We start from the raw sequence: 24,472 nt of genomic DNA on the forward strand, positions 1-24,472 counted from the left end.
CACGACTCTCTTTCAGATTAGCTTGATATCTACCAGCCATGCACACAACATGCATAATGTCCGACCTATTCTAAGTAAGATATAGGAGTCCACCAACAATAGATCTATACAAACTCTAATTAGCTTTTAGAGATTCATCATTCTTAGACAATTTCCAACCACTCACCATAGAAGTTCCAACCAGTTTGGAGTCATCTAACTCAAACACTTCAATAATTCCTTCACATATTTAGTTTGAGATATAAAAATACCTTTTTCAGTCTGTGAAATCTGCAAACCTAAGAAAAATTTCATCTCACTTATCATAGACATCTCAAATTCTTTCTGCATATCACCGACAAACTTCATGATCAAGTCATAATATCCTCCAAAGATAATATCATCAAAAAAGACTTCAACAATCAAGATGTTATCATTCTCAATCTTAAAATACAGATTACTATCGGCAATCCCTTTATTAAATCCTATATTCAGCAAGTACTTGTCCAATCTAGCATACCAGGCTCTAGGGGCTTGCTTCAATCCACAAAGAGCCTTCTTTAGTTTACAGACCATGTCACCATCATCTGATAATGAAAATCCATTAGGTCGCTCAATGTAGACTTCTTCCTCAAGATCACCATTCGGAAAAGATGACTTGACATCCATCTGATACACTTTGAAATCTTTATAGGCAACATATGCAAGCAATAGTCTAATAGCTTGAAGTCTAGCTACCGAAGAAAAAGTCTCCTCATAATCAATTCCTTCTTTCTGTGAATATCCTTTGCATACCAGTCTTGCTTTATTCCTGACAACTTCACCAGATTCATTCAATTTATTCTTGAATACCCATTTAGTACCTATAACATTCTTATTTTTAGGTCTAGGCACAAGCTCCCATGTGTTATTCTTTTCAATCTGATCTAATTCTTCTTTGATAGCTCTCATCCAATTTTCATCTTTTCAAGCTTCAACAACATCTTTAGGTTCAACTTTAGAAATCAAACATACCTCTTCAGCAACTAGCCTTCTTCTAATCATCATACCTTTATTTTTATCTCCAATAATTTGATTTTTGGAATGATTCAATCTTACATACCTCTGAGTCTTCTGATTGTTCTGATTTTCAAGTTCCCGTACCTCTCCACTGACAACAACAACATCCAAATTAACTGTCTCTATCAAATCCGCAAGCTCTGGTTTCTTTTCCAAGGTTTCTAAATAGGATTTATAACAATGTGTTGACCATCATCATATCCGCAAGCTCTGGTTTCTTTTCCAAGGTTCTCATCCACCTTCACATTTTCACTTTCCACTATCTTTCTCAGTCTCTTATTGTAGCACTAGTAGGCTTTTCTCTTTGTTGAATATCCCAAAAAACTTCCTTCATCACTTCTTGCATCAAACTTTCCTATGTCATCATCTCTCTTGATATAATATTTGCTACCAAATATTCTGAAATATCTCACAATAGGAACATGACCAAACCATAGCTCATAAGGAGTCCTACTAGTATCACCTTTAATATAAACTTGGTTGAATGTGTAAACAACAGTGCTAATAGATTCTCTCCAATAGATCTTTAGAAAAATTCCTTCAATCAACATAGTCCTTGCAACATCCAAAACAGTCTTGTTCTTTCTTTCAACAACTCCATTCTGTTGAGGGGTTCTAGGAGTAGATAATTGTCTTCTAATCCCATGCTTCTCACAGAATGAATCAAACTCACCAGAATAAAATTATCCTCCCCTGTCAGATCTCAGACATAATCACCTTCAATCCCAACTCAGTCTCAACCTTTTCTTTGAATATCTTGAATTTGTCTAATCCTTCATATTTCTCCTTCAAAAAGACAACCCACATCATCCTAGAATAATCATCAATTAGCAACATAAAATATCTATCACCTTGCACACTTCTAACATTTGTAGGTCCACACAGGTCAGTATATTGCTTGCTCTTAAAAGAAATTCTTGTTTGCTTACCCAATTGACATTCCTTACATACCGGATTAGCAGGCTTAACAATCTTAGGCAGATCTCTAACAACTTGAGTAGAACTGATCTTAATCATTGAATCAAAATTAACATGACACATTCTCCTATGCCATGACCAACTTTCATCAATTTGAGCAATCAAATAACTTTTTTCACTAGCATTCAAATGAAAAATATTACCTTCAGTCTTAGTTCCAGATGCAATCTCTATACCTGAGGCATTTAGGATCTTACATTTACCATTCTTGAATTGTAAATCAGAACCTTTGTCAACCATCTATCTAGCACTTAAAAGATTATGCTTCAAACCTTCAACATATAGAACATCATTAGTATTATGCTTACCATCAAAGGAAATAGAACCTCTACTGCGGATCACACATGCTTTGTCATCTCCGAATCTCACTATTCCACCATCATATATTTCCATACTCACAAATTTTATCTTCTCACTAGTCATATGATGTGAACAACCACTATCAATCACCCATTCATCTTTTTCTTCAACTTTAGCGGCTAAAGCTTTCTCCTCAATAGTGCAACTTGTGGAATCAACAGGTACTAGTCCATTTTCTTTAATGGCAAAAAACACAACTTCATCTCCTTCTGATTCTTCATCTGTAACACCTTCATCAACAACATAATAGGAGTTCTTCTGATGCTTATAATTCTAATTAGACTTATAAGGCTTATCATACTTCTCATGCTTCTCATATCTATCATTTCTATCATGCTTATCAAATTTATCATGCCTATCATACTAAGCCATTCTCTCCGAACATATAGAAGCAAAATGTCCTACCTTATTGCAAGAGAAACATTTCAAGGGAAATTTTCCATCATACTTACCAGCTCCCTTAGGCAGTCTTTGGGAAATCAATGCTTCAAGCTCATCTAGTTCTCTTTCCTGCTCTTCCATCTTTGTTCTTTCTCTTTCATATTTGGATATTTTGCAATCATCATAATCATACTTTTGCTTTCTGTATACAAATGCTCTAAATGTTGTCTCAGTCTTTCCATGTGATTCACCAAATTCACTCAACTCAAATGCAGCAATCTTTCCAACCAACATATCTCTTGTTACTGTATTCACACTCTGGATCTCATCAATAATAGCTACCTTATGTTTGTAAGCAGGAGGCAATGATCTCAGCACCTTAGCAAAAATTTCATCTTCTTCAAGGCTTATACCGACACATCTAATACCTATGACAAGGTCATTCACCTTAGCCATAAAGGTATTTGTGTTCTCATCTTCTCCCATCTTCAGAATCTCATATTTCCCTTTCAAACTCTGCAACTTAGCAACTTTCACTTGTTTATCTCCTTCATACAGGGTCTTAAGCTTCTCCCAGATCTCATATGTGGTCTGAAGTCCCATTAGATTTGTCATATCTGAATCAGTCAGGGCACTCAACAATGCTTCCTTCACTCTAATGTTATGTGTAAGCTTTCTTGATCTCATCAACAGTAACCGGTCCATTCAGATGAGTAGAATAGGCATTCTTTGTAATCTTCTAGTAATCTTCTCCAAGGCATCTCAAGTGCACTTCCATCCTGTTCCTCCATATAGCATAGTTACTTCCATAAAATCTTAGTCTCTCCTTCTTAAAGATAACACCTCCAGTTCTAATTGTCATCCCGGATCTCCTCAAGCGGTTAAGCTTCTTCAGGGGATCTAGCTCTGATACCAATTATTAGCAACAACAATGAAGTAAAACGAAGGGGGGGGGTGGTGAATCAGTTTTCACTGGATCAAAAAAATTAATCACAAATATAGATCAGATAAATTGCAACAATAACAAAGATAGGCAAATTGACAACACAACACACAACACCAAGATTTTGACGTGGAAAACCCGGTTAAGGGAAAAACCAAGGTGAGAACCTACCCACAATAAGATGATACTTTGCAGTAGTATGTGAAAATATTACAATAGGGAATGCACATGCATCCAGACACACTGCTTAGAGCTCACTGCTCAAAAGATAATGACCCAGAAGCCTACAACCCTCAGGGAAGTCTCACTGACTTACAACAAGATTTAGACTACAATCCAGAAGGAATGAACTGCAATAATAGCATCTGCAAATGCCTGATGGCAGTTTTGGTTAAGCAAAATTGTCTACTCTGCAACACCAATCTCTACTCAATACACTACACCGAAAGATGAATTCTTGTTCACACATACACCACTCTCTGATAACATAGACACAACCTCAACACCTAAATTACATGACAATATCACCTATTTATACAATTCATAAACCTTGATAACAAGGTCGACTAAACCCTCAACTCACAATTACAAAATTACATCACATCATACAAAGATCAACCACCAGACTAATATAATGATATACATGACATGACATAACGTGGACCTAAATCAAATCTCCAAACACGCAACACCACCGAAAATCTCGCTAAGACCACCACAACACACTACACCACCAAGAAAATTGCATAACATGAAGAACATCACCGCTTCAGAAAAATCACCAAGAGCTTGCACAATGATCAATGTGGATTGGCAAAACAAATATGACACAATTAGGAAACACTAACAAGCACGTTAGAATCATCAGAGACAGCTGCACCAACACCACTTATCAAATCTTCATTTGTCAATGTCTGAAACTCAAGAACACTCAAACAACAACAACAACTGACATGAAGAAAGATAACTTGTGAAACACCAAATCATGAACCATCTGAAATGAAGATACACAAGGTCATCCCAAACAATCTCCCAAAGACTCAACTCAAAGATCTAATCACATCGGAATATATCAGAGGAAATATTGAACTCTGTAAAGTATTGATCAGAAAAACAAATTGCAAACCGGATTGTATGCTATGATCAATTAGGCTTCCCGGATCACCAAAACCAATACAGAAGAATATAATGATACTATAAATACTCCATACACCAAACCAAAATCCCAATAAACCAATCTGCAATCACCGGAGCAATAAATCACAGGAATATGTTGACATCGATGACAACAACATACCCTAGCAGCAGTAATGTCCAACAATATCTAAGAGAAATACTTTTCAAAGATTTTTCAGCCATTTTTATTTGCATCTTAGAAATGTGTATGGAAAATGTACATCCAAACACCAAGTTAAATGTGAGATGGTGTATTTTTTCTTATTCTATGCTTCTTTAAGAGTGATTTCATTAAGCATTTTTGTGGGTACCATGATTAATAGATACATTATTGTATGATCAATTTTTTTCCATAATTTAGATATAACTAGGCTCGCATCCTTTAAGACTATACCATTTCCATAATGGTATGAGTATGGCTCTCTACAACACCATTTTTTTTAGTCATACATGTAGGAATTAGCTATTTTTTATTACATGTTCTTTTAGATATGTAAACAAGTTGTTGCTAGTGAATTTCCTTTGATCTAAGAAGATTACCTTAAAAGGGCGACTAGATGACCTTTGAACAAGGGCTAAAAATTATTTTAACATTTCAAATACTTAAACTTTTTTGGTCAATTATTTTACCCATATTTTCCTAGTGTAATCATCCACAAATAGTTTAAAGTACTAGGTACAACTATAACTTGGTGTGTTGGCCTTATAGATCAATATGTACCAAATTTGAAGGATTGTGGACTTGTTTTTAGCATCAAGAAGGGATCCTATTATTGGTCATTAATAAGACAGCTAAAGCTAAGACCTTTTATTTTATTTAATGGGTGAATTCCTTGCACTATCTTATGTTAAATCAAGGCAAGAATATAGCCAAAATTCAAATAAACAAATCATTTGTGCAAGAGATTGATGGATGAATATGACTTCATTGTTAGGGTACTATCTTCTTATGAAACATCAATAAGATGAAACATATTTCAAAACCATAAGACATAATAAATAACTTGAGTATGAGATTTGTCTTAAATGAGACATGAATTCTCACCATTTTGCCAATCAAAGTAAATTTTAAGTTTTGTTTAAGTAATTAACTTACTAATACGAGGTTCTTATGAGCCTTGGAAAATAAAATATTATAAAGTGGAAAATTGAACTCTAGTGATTCCCCACCTAGGAGAGAGAAAGGAAATCACTAGGATGATTTTCACTTGGGAGATACTTTACATTCAAAAGAGGGGTTGAATTCACTAGATCCAACCCTAGAGTGAATAAGGATCTGAATACTAATTGCAATTTACCCTCTTTTGTAAGTAGAAGAGTTGACTTGTTGACTATGCAGAAAATGAAGACAAAATGGGTGAAATAAGGAGCTACAGATTTGGGATCGCATTGTAACTTCGGATATGAGGTATTTAGACTGATACAAATGTGTGTTGTAGGGACCGAGTTGAAGTTGCACCCGGTCCTCCAAAAAATCCGCGAGTCAAAAAGGGTTTTTCTGTCTCTACAAATAAAGCCTAAATCTATAATTACAGTCGCGCACCTGCAACCTACACACAAAAAAGAAGGGAAGAAGGGTTGTGGATAGGGGTTTTCTTTAGTCAAACCCCAGTTGAGGAATCAATCTTGAAAGAAAGTAATTGCAAATGCTTAAATGTAAATAATGGAAATGTATACCTTGTAGATCTCCAATTTGTTGATGATGGTTGCTTTTCTTCTTGAATGTAATCACAAGTGTTGCATGAAATGGCATGTAACATGACAAAACCCTAACACACACACATGGTTGCAAATGAATGTTGTAATGTTGCTCCAATGGATGAATGAAGAAGACACATGAAGAAGAAGACTTGATGGATGCTTGAATGCTTGAACACTTGAACGCTTGATGATGATAATGAAGACCTCTTTCTTGTTCACCTCTATCATCCTTCTTACCCGAATGAGATAATTAAGCTCCCTTTTATACTTGCCTTGGAGGGTTGATTATCCTCTAATCAAAGGCCGATATAAGGGGAATTTAATTCCTGAAAGAAGATTTAGGTCCAAGGGTCGGATGGACCCATTTTGGGGCCACAAAAGGGAGGAGGACGGGGGCGCCACACCCCTATCCTTCCCTATTTTGGGGCTTTGTCGGGGTCCTGAGATGATACCAAGGTTAAAACAAAGGAAAATTTGAAGAAATAGGGCAGAAAAGGGGTCCCAATTGGGTAGGGAAATGCTTTTGCCAGGGTGAGGGCCTAAAATACGGTCAAAATTGCAAAGGTTGCAATTTTATGATGCTACAAATACCTATTATAATGTGTTGGAAATGAAGATCCACTACTTTAGCTATGTAAATAAGGAATTAACCCACTTCCAATCTATTAACATTAATTAAAGGAGAATGAAATCAATAGATTCAACCTCAAGTCTATGGGGAAGAGGGCTAAATGCAAATAGGATTCCACTCTCCTTGATTTCAAGTTGAAAATGAGCAATTGAAATGAGTTTAATGCAAGACCCAGGGTTAGAGATGTAAAATTAACAATAATCAACATGCATAGATAGTTTCACATTAGATATGCAGAAATAAAATAGAGATCTAGAAATGGAAAGTAAAGAGTTGTTGGAAGTATGTGTTGTTGTGGTTGTCATTGATGTCAAACTTGTTGTTCCAAATTGGTGTTGGTCCGAAAAGTCTGTGGTATATAGATATCTTGTTGTGTTGGTGTTACAATTGTTCTATTGGTTGTTCCAGAAGTGTTTGGGTCTAAAAAGTGTTGTTGACGTTGTTTGTTATTGTTACCTTCTTTGGATATAGTTTTGGTATCATAGATATGATATTTTGTGGTCCAGAATTATTGTTGTTTTCTCTAGATGTTATGCCATTTTCATAGTTGGTTGCGATATCCTATGCTAGACCTATCCCTAGGTCCAGATATGATTTGTGGAGGATTGTTTGATGTGTTATGGGTCTCACTATAGTGTGTAGAGATCTGGATTTTATTCATTTGTATTGGAGGATATGTTTTGATCATTAATTACTTTTATTGATGCGCTACATGTTGATATGAAATGAGCAGCATAAGATTGCACAAGATGATATATGGAATGAAGGGGAGGATACCCCAAATTATAGATTTGAAGGGGGAGGAATGGACGGTTGAGATTGAAAGTAGATCAAGGGTTGAGATTGAAGGATGGAGATGGGTGAGGATTGAGACGACATGGTGTGGAGACCAAGAGATTTACCATAAAGGTGTTTCTTGTCTCCACACTCCACATTGTACATGGGGAAGATACCCTCAAGTACATTGGGAAGACAAAAACGAATTAAAAATTCCTTGAGGGAGGACAAGGGAATTAAAAATTCCTTCGGAAGATGAGAGTGCATGGGGAAGAGAGGAAATTTGAAATCCTTGAAATGACCAAAGTTGGTGCATTTAAGGTTGGAGGTTGAGAGGGGGACAAGCCATTTATGGCAACTGGTTGACTTGTGGCTAATCATGAAGATTAGGCACTAGCAAATGATTCAAGAGGATGATTAAGTGGGATAATGAGAGATTACGTGACAAGTGGGAAAGTTAGGAGGATTTGATAAGAGGAGAGAGAATAAGTGGAGGAATTAAAAATTAGGAAATAATGTTAATCATGCTTCTAGAAGAATTAATTAGCTTAAGTGAAGATTAGAGGAAAGTGATTTGTAGGAATCACATGGTTTAGTTAATTAATTTGAATTAATTAACTAAAGGGAATTTATAGGAATTAATTAATTTGGAGAACTTTAGAAGAATAGGGAATAATTAATTTATTTAATAAATCAATTATTTGGACTATAGTGACATGATTAACTAAATTAGATTTAATTAATTTTGGGAAGAATAAAAGGGTAATATAATTAAATTAATTAAGTATGTAGTAAGGTTAAATTAATTATATTAATTAATTTAGGCTAATATAATTAAATTAATTAAGTATGCAGTAAGGTTAAATTAATTATATTAATTAATTTAAGCATCTACATATACATTTGAGTTTCTTTAGGAGAAGCTTGGGGTTATTGTCCCTCCTTCTAGCTAGGTGCATTATGGAGATGCATCTTTCCAATGGGGGCTTTTGTGCCTATTTCTTATCCTGGATTGATGTTGTGGCTGCTCTCACGGACAACAGTCATGTGTGTAGTGTTGTTGTGGCCTTTGTTCTTAATGGCAAAGGGGGGGAGATTGAGTAGTTCTAAGGGATATATTGAACAGTTTTGAGATACTTCTAATAGGGGGAGAGATTGAGCAGTGGAGATATATTGAGCAATATTGTTTTGTAGATTGATCAAGTTTTGGTTGTAGGTTGAGTTTAGTGTCATCAAGTGTTTCCATTAATGACAAAGGGGGAAATTGTTGGAAGTGTGTTGTTGTGGTTGTCATTGATGTCAAACTTGTTTCAAATTGGTGTTGGTCGGGAAATTATGTTGTATAGAGATATCTTGTTGTCTTGGCATTGAAGTTGTTCTATTGGTTGTTTTGGAAGTGTTTGGGTCCAGAAAGTGTTGCTGATGTTGTTTGTTATTGTTATCTTCTTTAGATATAATTTTGGTATCATGGATATGATAGTTTTATGGTCCGGAAATATTGTTGTGTTCTCCAGATGTTGTCGTATTATTCATAGTTGGTTGTGATATTATATGCTAGACCTATCCTTAGGTCAAAATATGATTTGTGGAGGATTGTTTGATGTGTTATGGATCTCACCATAGCGCATGGAGATCTGGATTTGAGTTATTTGCATTGGAGGATGTGTTTTGATTGTTAATTATTTTTATTGATATGTAGCGTGTTGATGTGTTGTTTGCTATGTTTCGATGATTGAAAATTAATGGATTGATCTTTGGAAGATGTGTTTTGGTTCCCTCTTTCTCCTGGAGTGGATCAGTGTGTGTGTTTTTGGTCTGGAAGATATATTTTATTTCAGGTTGATTTGGTTCAAGCTTGGATGATCTATATTGTATATAAAGAATGTGTACATGATTGATTGAGTGTATCTTACCTTGTTGCAATTAGCTTTAGGTTTTGCAATTCCTCTTTTGTATCTTGTCCCAAGAGCAATTAGCCTTGGTTTACAAGTCTGGAGGAGTAAGATCTTTTTATTGTAATCTGATATACATAGTGGATATTTTTGTGGGCAAGTGCCCATTGTGGTTTTTCCCTGTTTGGGTTTTCTATGTAGAAAAATCTTGGTCTTCATTTGTAAGTATGTGTTGTTGATTAATTGTTTATGTGTTGCATTAATTTTTATTTGGATTGATTCACCCCCCCTCTCAGTCCTACATTGGGTTCAATAGGAGCAACCTGTGTTTAAAATCTAAACTTAGAAATATAGGATAATGGTGCTTGTGCACCACTATCCAAGAGTGTTAGATGTAGGCAACAAATATATTTTTGATATCAAGATGTTATTCTGTGTGCTTATCTGAAATTTCATCGAAAAAGTGTCAGACAATAGTGTGTAAGCGACCTTGTCCTCTCTTTTTCATCTCTACAGAACCTAGTTTTATGCGTATTTGTCTGCTCTTTCCAAATCTATATGTGTTGTCTCTAGATCATAACACCTACACATATAAAGGAGGAAAATGGATTTGTTTGTTAGAGGTTTGCCCAGGTCAAACCCTAGGTTGGATTTAACCCTTGAATGAAATTGATAAATTGAAAGGAATACTTTGAAGTAGAATGTTGAATGTTATACCTCAAACTTACTATAGTTGATGTTAGTTGATGATGGAATGCCTTTTGAATGTGACTCACAAGTGTTGATGCAATAACATGACATGACAAGACATAAAAGAATCAATCATGAAAGCATGTTTGCATGAAGATTGTTGCTACTTGCTTCTCCATAATGCTTAGATCTTGAAGGATATGACAGGATGAAATACTTCTTGATGAATGCTTATGAGATGTAGATGGATTGATTATTTCTAGATTGTGGATATGTGTGGATCGATGGATGTAGGATGTATATAAAAATGAATTGAAATGACTCTCTTATATAGGGTTCTCAAGGTATTTCGTAAATTAGCCTGACCTCAAATGATCATATTGAAGTATCAAGATTATGAACTACACATCGACATATTAAATATTGGGACTACTCTAAAGGGAAAAGGACACCCAAACACCCTTGTCTAGGACAAGTGATGTAGGAGCATCGAGTTGTTTAGTCTTATTTTTAGCTTTAGTTTTGTAGACATTGATCCTGCCACCACATTAGCAGGAAGTTGAACATAATAAATTAGTTTTGGCAAAATGTATTGGCAATTGACACTCGTTTGGTGGCTTCTGATGGTTGATTATTGGTTTAGGGTTGTCATTGATGGCAATTCTTCATGAGATTCCCATCTGGTAATCACGGATCTTGATTTCCGGAAGAGGATGTCAACTGGTAGCCAGTTAACCGGTATTTCAGGATGAACATAGTAGTTTTGGTCTAGAAGCTTTCCGGTGATTGCGGAGCTATGAATCGTGTATGGGTTGATTGAGCTGACATAGAGACATCATTATATTGTTGTTTTGGTGATCCGGTCAAGATGACATATGACTACACGTTACATTAGCAGGCCGACTTGATAAATGATCTATTTTGTGATTACAAATATATAAGACCAGTGTAGGAGATCTTTTTTATGTATGGTATGATTATATGCAAGCAAGTGGTGATTGAGAATCCTTTGTAGTGCAGTTTTATGTGTGCATTGTTGATCCGGTAGGTGACTGATACAATGAATAGGGCAAAATAGAGCAGAACAATAGAGGTGATTCAGTCAATGTATTTGGCACTTAACTGGAACTCATCCAAGCATTGTAGATGCTATTTTGGAATTTATTTGTTGCAATTCATCATTGTAATTAATCAATAAGGCAGTGAGCCTTCTGGGGTTGTAGCTCTTATTGTATTTGAGTAGTGCGCTCTAGACAGTGTGCCTGAATGCCTGTGCATTCCCCATATTGTTTTGCTACTGGCCATAGTGGAATAATATTGTTCAAATCCCACCATGGTTTTTCCCATTTGGGTTTCCACGTAAAAATCCGATGTTATGATTTTATGGTTGATTGTTTTATGTTCCTGCATTTCAGTTTCATGTTTATGTTTCTAGTGGTTTAAAGTTAAGTTTGAAAATTAGCTAACCAGTAGATCACTGATTCACCCCCCCTCATAGTGATCCCTAATTCCAACAAAATGGAGTTGTTTGATTAATGAGTGGTGAAAAGAATTAGTTACGAAGGGTAATGAAATAGTCAGGAGAAGTCAAGAAGTTTGGGAGAAATTGATAAGAGTTAAACTAGGCAAACAAAGGCAGAAGAAGGCATTCAACAATTTAGTGTGGACATTGAAAGGAAAGAGGTCGATAGGCCAATAAAAAAGAAGGTGATTTGAATGGAATGAGAAGAGGCCAAAATTGGTAAAATAAGAAGAGGAGAATCGTAGTTGACGAGGTGTGTTGATAATCAGTACCGAACAAAGAGGCCCAAATTGGTCAAATGAGAGGAGAATGAATAATAGTGGAGTAAGACGAGTTCGAAGGCCTTGATAGAAGGTAAGAGGCCATAAGAAAAGAGGGATTCGATGGTCAAATACAGGCCAACCATAACCCAATAGTAAACAAGAGAAAAGATAAAATGCAAAGAAAGTATTGAGGAGAATAAAGGAGGATACTCGGGCTCATAAAAGGTCAGAGCCGAAGGGTGATGAGTAGATGAGGAGGTGTGTAGAGACAGGAAATAAATATAAATTGTGATGAATTGTAGAGGTTTGTTCGAATGTAGAGAGGAAGTCGACTGAATAGGTGTATGACCAAATAGTTGAATGTAGACATCTATTATTGTATGTAATCTTGATTGTATGTTGAGCGATAATAAAGATAAGGGTTTTGTGTTTATATCTATCTTGTTCATTGTTAATGTTGTCTCCTAGTATTTATATAACCTTGTGCTAAGTGATTATTTCAATACATTTCTATTGTCGAATCTTGTTATTCTCTATTTTGTTCCTGTAACTGTTATGACAGGAAGCCTGAAGATACTGGTTGTTTTCTTGAACTTACTATCATTGTTGCCTGAGTGTTGAGTGTGTGTTTGGGGTTTATCTTGGGCATCCCCATCATTGGTATGTGTGTTGGACAATTATCTTGGGTTGCCCCATCAATTGGTATGAAATCCCAAAAGATCCGTGCAAGGAAAGGGGGAATGAAATTGAATTTTGGAGAAGTATGCGAATGGTGTTCATATAATCTTGAAAAGTTATATGTGTTGCAGATTGGGTACTGAAAGAATGGGGAGAGAAAAAGGAGAAAAGCCATAGGTGTGTTATGACAAGGTCAAGAGAAATAAATATGTAGTAGCATTCTGGAAGAGAGAGTCTCAAGAAGAGAGACATGAAGAAAGAAAATGTGAAAAAAGAAAGATGCAGAGTTTGAAAAGGAAATGGCAGATTTGAGAAGGGATATTGAGAAGTATAAGGAATGGCTTGAGGAGAGAAGCCAAGAATATGTTTGTGTTTGGCCAGTAGAAAGAAGGTAAAGTGACCTATAAAGTAGATTGTCAAGAAAATAAGAAGGTAGAAGATGGCTGCCATGAAGAGAGAAGATAGAAAAGGTTTGGACAATAGAAAGTTGTCGAGCAAGAATCGTGTTAGGGAAGAGGTGAAAGAAGTTCTCATTGAGGAGAACATTAAAGAAAGTAAGAAAGAAGGTGGAGTAGTGAAAGAAGAAGCACTAAAAGCAAGAAGAAGCACTAAAAGGAGGAAGCAACCAAGAAAGTATGGTGCCCATGAATGAGACACTCAGGGAGACATGTTGGTCTCTTATTTTATTGGCTAATGTTGTGTTTAAGTATGTGTTTGGACGTATGAAAAACCTGAAAAAATGAAGGTCAAGAATGAGACCTTGAAGATGATGAGAGATGGGGTAAGAGTAGAACCTGAAGAAAGAATTGAAGATGAGAAAGAAAGAAGACAAGCTGCAATAGTATGCCAAGAAGATAAAAAGCAAGAGTTTGCAGCAGAGGGTCATTGTAAAGATTCTGAAAATAAAGATGATGTTGATAGTTTACAGTATTATAATAAAGGATTAGAAGAGGCCCTAGATTTTTATGATGCTTCAGAAGATGTTGCAGATGAAGGAGAAGAAATCCTCAAAGTAGAGAAATTGATAAGAAGTGAAGACAAGAATGAAGGAGACTTAGGACAACATTCTAGTGTAGAGGTAAGTGGTAATGAAAGTGTTGATTTTGATCATAGAGATGAGACAGAGTATGTAGATATGCTAGTTAATGCATAGAAAAGAAAAAAGGAGTTTCGAAATCTTGGTTGGGATCATGGTTATAGGATACCGCATTGGCAAAAAGAAACCAATTGGTGAGAGGCAATAGTTGAAGTGCAGAGAAATAGGTGATTATGTTGGAGTTTTTTCTAGCAAACAATACCATAAGAGGAAGGTCTTGATAGAGTTTAAGGGGCAGCAAGAACATAAGGAAAGTTGTGACGAAAGAAAACATAAAGAAGATGCTACAAGATAGAAGTTAAACCATGGGTTATGGAGAACAAGTGCAAAAATAGAAAGACATCAGCCCAAACCTAAGGAAAACAAAGTATGGGTGGCCAAGCATGTGATAGTTGATAGTGGTGTTGGAGGAGATGGTGATGGAAAAACACTTCAAATGACTAATGGATCTAAAGAGAAGAATGAATTTGTGGGTGTACAAGCGAAAGGATTCGCAACAGGAACCTATCTAACAAAGGGCATTAAAGGAACAAATGAAGGTGAGAAGTGAAGGGCTGAAAATGAAGATGTAAAGTGTGAGATAACAGTGGTTGCAGAGTTTGAGGAAATTCCAAGAACTTGTGGAGGTCTTGTGGATGACAAAGATCACAATGAAGAAAATGAAAATGACAACTGACAAACTTGATGGAAAAGGTTACAGCTAAGACACAAGTTTTAAAAAATGTAGAAGATAGAGAGGTAATATTTCAGTCCTTAAATAGTGTTGATATGTTTGAATCTTTGAATGATTTTGTTGAAGAGAAGATTTTGAAAGAAGAAAGTGAGAAGGACGTGGCATTAAGTAATGAGGATGACATATGTGAATGGAAAATGAAGCTATGAAGGATTGTAGTTGAGAAAGAGTTGAGAAGGAGCAGATACAAGAAGAAGAAGGAAACTCAACATCGATAGGTTGGAAGACATAGAAAGCACAAACACAAGAGGGAAATGGATATGAACGAAGGGTTGGATGAGAACAATAAGACTCAAGACTATACAGTAGACACAAGGGATGATGAGGGATTGAGAAGTGATATAGAAGATGCAGAAGAAAAGCTTGAAATAGATTTAGGGGCAGCAAATGAAGACGGGGACATTTGTGATGATGAGATTAGGAAGAAGGAATTGGAAGAAATGAGAGTAGGAAGTAAAGAAGTGTATGTTGGAGTTCCAGTGATTAAAGATGGTGAAAACAAAGAGATGCAAAGTGAAGACATTGCAACAAAGGAATTGGACAAAGGTGCGAGCAATAATGAAATGAATGAAGGTTTGTGGATACAACTGGCAACAATAGAGAAAGAGTGGAGAAACAACCTTGAAAATATGAAGATAAATGGATCAGCGAAAGATGCACAGAGGATGAGTGTAATTCAGAATGACAAAGTTGTTGCACCTAAAATGGAATGTGGAATAATGATTGTGGATTCTAGTAGTGATATTGTGAAGCTTGATTTGGAAGAAGAAATGGAAAATGGCTGGACAATGACCATTATGGAAGCTAAGTTGGAAAAGAAGTTGAATGAGTTTGTGGATGCAGAAAATGAGGTAGTTAGAATAGTTGTAATAGATACTACAAGTGTTGGAATGTCAGTATATGGGGTGTGTGAGTTTGAAGACATGGAGACCATAGATTTCCATATAATTATTTATGTTGATGAATGGGTGAGGAAGAGATACTGGAGGAGAATGGTAGATAGCAAGGAAAAATGCAGTAAGCAACTTTATTGGAGGAGAATAGCATTGGTTCCAAAGCAATCATGGGAGAAACAAAAGAAAAACATAGAGGCAAGTATTGGTTAACTTCCTCATGTGTAGGAGCACATGATCTTTTTGTCCCCTCGGGAGTCTGATGCAAGGGCATCAATTTGTTTAGTCTTATTTTTAGCTTTAATTTTGTAGACACAAATCCTGTCACCACATCATCAGGAAGTTGAACAAAATAAATTAGTTACCTTTGGCAAAATGGAGTTGTTCGATTAATGAGCGGTGAAAAGAATTAGTTACAAAGGGTAATGAAATGGTCAGGAGAAGTCGAGCGGTTTGGGAGAAACTGAACCAAAAATTAAACTGGGCAAATAGAGGCAGAAGAAGGCATTCGACGGATTAGTGTGGGTGTTGAAAGGAAAGAGGGCGATAGGCCAATAAAAAAGAAGGCGATTCGAATGGAATGAGATGATGACAGAATTGGTTGTACAAGAAGAGGAGAATTGTAGTTGACAAGGCGTGTTGATTATCGGTGCAGAACAAAGAGGCCCAAATTGGCTGAATGAGAGAAGAATGAATAAGAGTGGAGTAAGTTAAGTTCGAAGGCCCTGATAGAAGGCAAGATGCCATAAGAAAAGAGAGAGTTGGTGGTCAAAAACAGGCCAGCCATAACCCAGCGGTAAGCAGGAGGAAGGATAATATGCAAAGAAAGTATTGAGGAGAATAAAGGAAGATACTCATGCTCATAAAAGGTTAGAGCCGAAGGGTGATGAGTAGATGAGGAGGTGTGTAGAGACAAAAAAATTAATGCAAATTGTGATGAATTGTAGAGCTTTGTTCGAATGCAGAGAGGAAGTTAGTCGAACAAGTGTATGGCCAAATAGTTGAATGTAGACATATATTATTGTATGCAATCTTCATCGTATGTTGAGTGATAATAAAGATAAGTTTATAGTGTTCATATCTATCTTGTTGATTGTTAATGTTGTCTCTCGGTCTTTATATAACCTGGTGCTACATGATTAGTTCAATATATTTCTATTGTTGAATTCTGTTATTCTTAATTATGTTCCTGTCACAGTTCGGACATGAAGCCTGTAGATATTGGTTGTTTTCCTAAACTTACTATCATTGTTGTCTAAGTGTTGAATGTGTGTTTGGGGTTTAGCCTGGGCATCCCCATCATTGGAATGGGTGTTGGAGAATTATCTTGGGCCACCCCATCAACAAGGACACCCAAATGCCATTTCCCACCCATAATAGGGTGAATTAGGTGCACTCAATCTTGGGTCGTAGGTTCAAATCACCATGTAAATATATGACTTTAGTTTTGTAGTACAAAGGCCAAAAATACTTTTGGAAAAGAACTGGGAGAAAACACACTAAATAAAGGGCACAAAAAGAGTGTAATTTAATTGTAAGGTGCTATATAGTTTATGACACTACACCTACATAAACACTTTTCACCATTGAGAAAATATATTAATTTTTAAATATCTACATATTTGTAACTATTACATTTTAAAGGCATACTTGTATTTTATATATCCACATAAAAAATCATATAAAATTGACTAATTATATAAGATAAGTTATCTTAATGATGGTTTACCTTTTTTGTACGTGCACCATAGTGATTAAATAAAGTCGTCATTTTGATGACCTTTACACATGTTGAAAATAATAAGGTGTATGGATCTATGGTTGTACAAGCTTCCAAAGGGTGTCACAATTTGTAATGTTTTGATTTTAAAGCATGTAATGTCCTAAACGTGATATTGTTTCATAAATATTATTGATATAATTCAAACTATATTGTAAAGGAATTTTTTATATTGAATATAAATCAGTGTTTATAAAGAATAAAACTAAGCAATGATTGGGGTTGTGAATAATAAATCAAATGAAACTTGTAAAATGTAGTAATTTGATTGTCCATATATAAAATAGTAGAAATTAAAAAATATAGCTATTCATTAACAAAATGGAGATCAAAAGTCAAAAGAGATACAAAAGAGACACATACATAACAAGGTACACAATTGTAGGCACTTAAATTTAATCAATTAATTTAATTGAATTTAACCCCTTTTGGTTGCATATATTAATTGAGTAATTAACATTATTTAATTAATTAGTGCATTCCCTTCTAATTGATTGATTAATTAATGTTTCATGTGAACATTTTTAATTAATTAATTCCCTTTTATCCTTTTGCTATTAAATAAAATAAATATGTCATTTATTTTATTTTATTCATATCCCATTTTCCTCCTAGTCATCTTATTTGAATTTAACAATTTAAATAATTTAATTAGAGCACATGGCTCCTAATCTTAATCCCCATCTAACCTAACCCACTAACCACCCCGAGGTTCTAACCAACCCTATCCCTTCAACCAACCTTATCCCATGTGTGCACATTCCTAATTTTTGCAAATATTTAGAAAAAAAATCAATTTGTTTGGGTGTTTCTCTCCAAAACCAACATGTGGTTTACCTTCCACTTGTCATTTCTTGCAATGACATTTGCCCTTTTAGAGGATATTTGTCACCCTTTGCATTGCCACTTGTCCTCAATTGAGGCAAGTGACACATTCTCAAGTCTCATCTCATCTCCAACAATTCAAACCTTCCATTTTCATGCTATCGTAATGTCATAATGTCAATTTGATTACTCTCATCCATCCTTGCATACATAGTTTAGCTCAATTTGTATTTCATATCAACCATCATGGAGCATTTTCAAGCACCTTTGGAGACATATCATCGAGCACACATTCTAATCAAAGGACAATCAAATAAAAGAAATTGAGTTTGCGATTTTTATTGTTTTTATTATTTGCTTATTTAGTTTCCTTTTTAGTGTCCTAATCATGAGTGTAGGCTTGATAATTGTGTAGTTTTTAGATTGTCATTTGCATTTCAATCCTTCTAATTTGCACAGTTTTCAGCTCACAACAACCAAACAACTAGAAGAAGAGAGTTCATCAACACTCTTAAAGTAATTTTTAAGAATAAAAACTAGATAATTGGCTAAGAATGGGAGCATCATAGCATGCCCTAAAACTCTAATGTTGCTTGAATAAAGCACTAGAATAGAGTAGGATAAAAAAAAAGTAGCTAGGTCTAACCTATTAATTATGTGTAGTTGGTAAAATACCTTAGATCATTTGCTTAGAAAAATGATACATCTTTTCTTGGGAATAAATGGACAGATTGCAATGAAGAATTTTTATTTGTTCATTGATTTGGTCAAACTAGGAGGTCCCATTCTTTGAATTTTCTTCAAATATCTTATGATTGAGAGCATAATGAAGCATTTTGAAATAATATTTCAAAGTTGCCAAGTGAATCACAATATTTTTAAACATAGTTAAGCATCTAATTTTCCAAAGATGTAAAATCATAGGGTGAATTCACAAAACTGGTTCCCACTTTTGCCAACGAAAGAATTTGGCGAAAGTGGGAATTTCGGATTTGACAATGTTCGAGCGAAACATAAATGTTCGCTCGGACTACCCCTGGGAGTCCGAGCGAACCAAACGGTTCAGCAGGGTTCGAGCGAACACGGTGGTTCGAGCGAACCCATTAAAATATCGATATTTAATGGGTTCGCTCGAACCCCCCGTTCGCTCGAACCCTTGGCAGTTAGGGTTTTTTTTAAAATTTTATAAATATCGAAAATGACAGTTAAAAGGTCATTGTTACATTTGACTTTTTCTGTCTGGTGGGGGTTAGATCGAACCAGTCGTCAGCATCACGTCATCGAGCATTGTCTGCAGCAGTTAGCATCTTTCTTATTTCAGTTTTCGACCCTTGTTATATCAGGTGCACAAAATAACCCTTTGTTTGGTTTAATAATGTCTTTTTTTATTAAATTTGTAAATAATTTATTTGTTAATTTAATTTTTTAATTAAATAATTATATATAGTTATTGGTTTTGAACATTTTAGAAAAATGTTTGATAATTTATTGTTTTTCATTATTTTAGAAAAATGTTTGATAATTTAATATTTTGATTGAAATGTGTAAATTTGTTTTTAAAATTACGTAATTGTATAGATGTATATTTTTTTCAACATTTTAAAAAATTGTTATGAAAAACATAGAAAACTACCCTGTAGTAAATCAGATCTTAGAAAAACATTAGCAAAAAAAGAAAAACGTTAAAAAAATTAATTTAAATAAACATTAGAAAATTTAGATACCAAATTTAAACAAATTAGACAAAATAAATTTCCTCTACAATGTGACCTATTTTCACATCCTATTACACGCACAACATGACCCCTTAAGACCACATATGACACTATACGTTCTCTTAGGAGGTCATAGAGGATCACATATAATATAATAGTGTACATGTATGACATTCCCTTTAGGATCACATCTAGTGTCCTAAGGGGTCATACGTGGTTCTAAGGGGTCACACGTGTTATAACACATGCGGGACCCCTTAGAATCGCATATGACCCCTTATAAAATTGTAGGGTGAATGACATACCCCTTAGTCCATCAAATAGTGTCTTAACACATACGTGACCCATTAAAATCGCATATGACCCTTTATAAAATCAATCTTAGTGTGAACGACATATCCCAAAACCCATCACATAGTGTCTTAAGGGGTCGTATGTGGTCCTAAGGGGTCACGCATGCTTTAACACATGCGTGACACCTTAGTAGGTCACATAGGACCCCTTATAACATCCTACTATACATATGACATTCCCCTTAGGATCACATAGTGTCATAAGGGGTCATATGTGGTTCTGAGGGGTCATGCATTTGTTATAACATATGCATGACCCCTTATAAAATCCTAGTGTGAACGACATACCCCTTAGTCCATCACATAGTGTCTTAAGGGGTCCTATGTTGTCCTAAGGGGTCACGCATGCATTAACACATGTGTGACCCCTTAGTAGGTCACATATGACCCCTTATAACATCCTACTGTACATATGACATTCCCCTTAGGATCATATAGTGTCCTAAGGGGTCATATGTGGTTAGACCCACATATGACCCCTTATAAAATCCTATAACCACATATGACCCCTTGTAAAATCCTAGTGTGAACGACATACCCTTTAGTTCATCACATATCGTCTTAAGGGTCGTATGTGGTCCTAGGGGCCACGCATGCATTGACACATACGTGACCCCTTAGTAGGTCACATGTATGACCCCTAATAACATCCTACTGTACATATGACATTTCCTATGTGTCCTAAGGGGTTGAATATGTGGTCCTAAGGGCTCACGCATGCATTAACACATGCGTGACCCCTTATAGAATCCTAGTGTGAACGACATACCCCTTAGTCCATCACATACTATCTTAAGGGGTCGTATGTGGTCCTAAGGGGTCAACATGCATTAACACATGCGTGACCCCCTTATAACATCCTACTGTACATATGACATTCCCCTTAGGATCATATAGTGTCCTAAGGGGTCATATGTGGTTAGACCCACATATGACCCCTTATAAAATCCTATAACCACATATGACCCCTTATAAAATCCTAGTGTGAACGACATACCCCTTAGTTCATCACATAGCGTCTTAAGGGGTCATATGTGGTCCTAGGGGGCCACGCATGCATTGACACATACGTGACCCCTTAGTAGGTCACACATGACCCCTAATAACATCCTACTGTACATATGAAATTTCCTATGTGTCCTAAGGGGTTGAATATGTGGTCCTAAGGGCTCATGCATGCATTAACACATGTGTGACCCTTTATAGAATCCTAGTGTGAACGACATACCCCTTAGTCCATCACATACTATCTTAAGGGGTCGTATGTGGTCCTAAGGGGTCAACATGCATTAACACACGCGTGACCCCTTATAACATCCTACTGTACATATGACATTCCCCTTAGGATCATATAGTGTCCTAAGGGGTCATATGTGGTTAGACCCACATATGACCCCTTATAACATCCTACTATACATATGACATTCCCCTTAGGATCATATAGTGTCCTAAGGGGTCATATGTGGTTAGACCCACATATGACCCCTTATAACATCCTACTATACATATGACATTCCCCTTAGGATCATATAGTGTCCTAACATACATATGACGTGTTAGATCTCTCTATTCTTGAATTTTTTATGTATGTCAAAGATTTAAATATGTACATGTACATTAGATCTCTCTATCTCTTTGAAATATATGTTATCTCTAGATCTGAAATATATGAACTCTCTCTCTCTCTCACTGAAATATTTGAAATTTTTACATGTATTTTTTGAAAATGAAAATGATCTCTCTCTCTCTGTCATGAAGATTTATATGTATATAATCTCTCTCTCTCTCTCTCTCTCATGAAAATGATCTCTCTCTCTCTCTCTCATGAAAATGATCTCTCTCTCTCTGCTTACGTATTTATTTTAACTTTATGACATGTACCTAGATAGATGGCATCCCAGGATATACCTTCGCAGGCTCCTGATCAGGATCCACCTTTGCAGGCTCCTGATCAGGATCCACCTTCACAGGCTCCTGATCAGGATCCACCTGCGCAGGCTCCACATCAGGAGCCACCACAACAGGATCCTCCACAGCAGGATCCCCCCTTGCCCGATATTGCCACTATTTTTCATTATAGTGATCGAGAGTTGCATAGGTTGAGGGCCATACTAGATGACCCTTGTACTGATGGCGTGTACAAGAGTACGTGCACATCCATTTTTGACAGTTTGCAGACATTGAGGGATCGCTTAGTATCTCATACCTCATTCTCACCTGAGGTTATAGAGGATATATATAGACAGTTGAGGAGTGAGGTGAGGGGTCCTCATTCTTTTGCTGATGTGGTGGGGGTGGTCTCGAAGGAGACCATCAAGGAGAGATGCTTCCCACAATATCAGGAGAAGAGTAAGGTGAGGGGATATCAGGTTACCAGATGTATTGACCCACAGGTTGCGTCACTGATTTACCCACGATTCTTAGCAGCCCATGGTCGTTATCTTAATAACGACCAGATTCCATTATACTTTGCACAGTAGGTATTTGCTGAGGTTCATTGTCAGATGAAACCAAACTACCTTGATATTCCAGGATATTATGGATAGGGGAGGGGCAGGATTGCTGATAGAGATGCATACCGTAGGCGTGATAGAGCTCCGCCTAGACACAGGGACCTTGTTGGCCAGAGATTTCCTGCAGTAGTCCCAGCCATGGCACCCATAGCAGATCACGTTGTGATTGCTTCTCAGAGAGAAGCAATTGATAGGATTGGACATATTGCATCAGCAGCAGCCACCATATCTTCTGACAGGGTGGGCAGATATATGATGACTCGACCACGTTCGCGATCATCCATAGATCATGCATCTTCTAGTCATGGGGGGGCTTCAGATTCAGATGATCGGTATATTTCTGCTGGCATCCCCTCCCCAGATGAGGTAGCAGCTATAGTCGGAGGTAGTAGACATGTACAGATGTCATAGTATTTAGTCGAGGACCTACTACATGCTTATAGTTTTATTTCATCTCGACTTGGGATACCATTGGGTGATGTTAGAGAGGAGATTCTCAGAGATGTTCAGGCTACAGCGGCATCGATGCATACCCCGAGGCAGTCACAGCATTCTCATCACTCTACTCATGCTCCAGGCACTGACCCACCTACAGATCACTCTGTTGTTGCAGAGGAGGAGCTACGAGCTGATGAGCTCCATATCACAGATGAGGGCTGGTTGGATTCATGTGAGGAGATACGAGCTGATCAGGTACATATCACAGATGAGGGTTTGGACTCATTTGAGGATCAGCTGAGAGATTTGAGCCATACTGGATTTATGGACATGCTACTACAGTCAGACACTTCATCCACGATGCCCACTCATCTAGTTAGCCCCTTGCACTCCTCAGTGATACGTATAGCTAGAGAGAGATATACTGGCACGAGTGATGTTGTTGATATGATTACGAGACAGGATCAGTCTACTATACAGCCTACTCCAGGTGATACACAGGTATGTACATGTACATGTGCGTTTAAAATTTTAGAAGATATGTATACTTACATTGCAAATTTGTACCTAATAAATCTATATATATATATAGATCTCATGTTTAATTTAAATAATCTAGAACTTTCTAAGTTTTAATTTGTAGATCATTTAAATTGATTGTGGACTAATCCTTAAATTGACAGTTAGCTCATGTCACTCCTTCCTTGAGCTCTGAGCATGTGCGTAGGAGAGATTCTTTAGATGCTGACATTAGTGTACAGGTTAGTTATGGTTTTTGGTATATATATATTTGATGTACATGCACGTCTAGAGAGATCTATATATATTATATTTAATATTTAAATAAATTCTACTTTTGCAGGACTCCCCCTCAGATGGTCGCTCAGTTCGTAGCCGACATGATGATCCCCAGTGTTGATTTGCTCCAGACTTTATAGCTCATTTACATTTATCTTTTTATATACTTTCATATTATATATATATTCATGCACGTACATGGAGTTTAGACTCTAGATTATACTTTATACCTGGTTTATGTTTGACTCTGGATTATACTTTATACTTTATACATGGAGTTTAGACTCTAGATTATACT

Source organism: Cryptomeria japonica, chromosome 1 (genome assembly GCF_030272615.1).
Source record: "Cryptomeria japonica chromosome 1, Sugi_1.0, whole genome shotgun sequence".
Lineage (NCBI taxonomy): Eukaryota > Viridiplantae > Streptophyta > Pinopsida > Cupressales > Cupressaceae > Cryptomeria > Cryptomeria japonica.